This window comes from Geospiza fortis, unplaced genomic scaffold, assembly GCF_000277835.1.
Source record: "Geospiza fortis unplaced genomic scaffold, GeoFor_1.0 scaffold163, whole genome shotgun sequence".
NCBI classification, from domain to species: Eukaryota; Metazoa; Chordata; class Aves; order Passeriformes; family Thraupidae; genus Geospiza; species Geospiza fortis.
This window is the reverse complement of record NW_005054401.1, coordinates 869,375-872,121: the sequence shown is the minus strand read 5'-3', so window position 1 is coordinate 872,121 and position 2,747 is coordinate 869,375.

The window sequence follows — 2,747 nt, the reverse complement described above, 5'->3', positions numbered from 1 at the left end:
GGTGAGGGGCTTGGAACACAAGCCGTATGAAGAACGACTGAGGGAGCTGGGGTTGTTCAGCCTGGAGAAAAGGAGACTCAGAGGTGACCTTATCACTCTCTTCAGCTTCCTGAAGGGTGGCTGTGGTGAGCTGGGCGTCGGTCTCTTTCTCCGGGCAACAACAGACAGAACAAGAGGACACAGTCTCAAGCTGCACCAAGGGAGATACAGGCTAGAATTAAGGAGGAAGTTTTTCACAGAAAGAGTGATCAAATACTGGAATCATCTACCCAGGGAGGTGGTGGAGTCACCATCCCTCGATGTGTTTAAAAAAAGACTGGATCTGGCACTTGGTGCCATGATCTAGTTGAGGTGTTAGAAGATGGGTTGGACTCAATGATCTTAAAGGTCTCTTCCAACCTAGAAAGTCTGTGATTCTGTGAAAACAGCATCTAGCTGACTGAAGCCACAATACACAAACTTACTGTTCCCTGGCCTGTCTTTCTCCTGCTCCAAATGCTTATTATTTAGCTCTGTCCACGATTAATCCCATTACTGCATAAAAAATGGTCTGCCCATGCAGATATTTCTCTAAAGCTCTCCTTTTCAGTATGCCACACAAAGAACAAGAGAAAACAAGTCACTCTAAATTTGACAGGACTGCAAACTGCCATCACCTCTGCAGCTGAACGAGGCCTTTCAGTACCGAAGAGATAAACAGTTCATGACAACAAATACCAAAGACATAGAACACACATTTGTTTCCCCTTCTTTATTCCCTCCAGCTCCTTATCCTTTGAAGGAGAAGGAAGGAATAGAGAACTACTACTGTGTTTATGCATCCAGGAAGTTACACATTATATCTCACCACATTTTTCCCAAAAACCCCCACAGATGCTGAAGGAAGTGACCTCTGGAGGATATCTTCTCCAATCTCCCACTCAAGCAGAGACACCATGATGACCAAAAAAATTGCAGGGGGGAGGGGGGAGATAAACCCTCCCAATTAAAAAAAAACTATGGACTCAAATTGACTATGCACTTTATTTTCTTTGGCTGTAGTATTTATTAAAGCTGACACAGAAGTACCTGATTTGCTCAAAACACTCAAATTGACTATGCACTTTATTTTCTTTGGCTGTAGTATTTATTAAAGCTGACACAGAAGTACCTGATTTGCTCAAAACACTCAAATTGACTATGCACTTTATTTTCTTTGGCTGTAGTATTTATTAAAGCTGACACAGAAGTACCTGATTTGCTCAAAACCAAAGTAAATAAAAAAATATTCAACCATTGAGACAACACACCTTATTAGACTTAGGAAAAAAAAATTCTCAAAATCTAAGGCTCCCTATTCAAAAAGTGTAAACAATCCATAGAGCAACATTATATTAGCAAAATTAGTATTTTCACTGACTGCAGAATACTCTGGTTTTGAATTCCTACTCTAGTAGTCATTTTTTCCATTTTCATTTTAAGAGGAAGCAGTGAGGATTTTTTAAAGACCAAGGCCCCAAAGAAAGTAAAAGTTCTAATCTTGACAGTGACAGCAACAAAGCAAAAACGTCCCCACAAGTTCAGATTAGCCTCAATCTTTAGACAAGTAAATTACAATTAAACACATAACTATACACCAAGACTATATACAGCTAGAAAAGGTCACCCCAAGTTAAAGGCCATCAGTAATTGAGATATTGTATCAAACTATGCAAATAATTATGTCTATACTAAAGACTTCCAAAGCTATTCCATATTGTAGTTTTTACTTTTGGTTTTTAATTCTAATAATGCATTACTTTGATGGAATACAGAAAGTAAGTTACTTGCTTGAAGACAGCTAGCATGCACAGTAAATAGTGGTATTTTTTAAAAGATCCCTTTTACTGTAAATAACAAATAAAAAAACCCAAATCAAACAAAAAACACCAGAGGCTTTTTAAAAGCATCTTGCAAAAAGAAATGAGTATCTCAACATCTCCAATTGGAAGAGGCTTTTAAAACAAAATTAGAAATATTTATAATGACAGAGACATTTCTTCCTACACGATTAGTGGATGCAATGAAGTCTTTTCTATTCTTCTCAATTCACGGATTCATGGACCTGTACAAGACTCAGCTTTAAGTGGTTTTCAGTATGAGCCATAGGCTTCCTACTCTTGCTTTGACAAATATGAAAAACTTTGGTTAAACAAGCTTTCCGCAACCAGATGAAGAAATTGAAAGAGAAATGTAGAGGGATAGAATCTAAGAAAATATAGTGTAGAAAGTAATCTTACCCCTAAGGAGTTGTGGCTGGGCCAATTAACAAAGATTAGGAGCAGGCCTGACTTTAACACGCCACAGCTGTAACCAATGAGAAGAAGATGCTGTAAAAGAGTGGGGTGGCTGGGTGAGAGGGGAGCTGGAGTCAGTTGGCTGCTTGTGAAGAAGAAAGAGTCAGTGATCTGAGGAGATGCCCACGAGAAACACCAAGAAGGTATGAAATTTTTGCAATTAAGGAGACAACAGTATGGAGCCCCTGCAATAAGATGACAACAGAGAAACATCCAATTATCTAACTTTTCTATTTGCCTAATCAGAGTGTAGCTTTAGTTTAGATTTCTCCTTCTGCAACAACCCTTCTCTTAAATTACTAAATATAATGCCTTTCAACTGCTGAATTAACCATTATTCACACTCAGCATACAGATTCACAAACAAAATGTTTGTTTTGCAAGCCTTGAAGGAACCAAATATTTTAGCAAATTGCTCAATTCTTCCTAAGA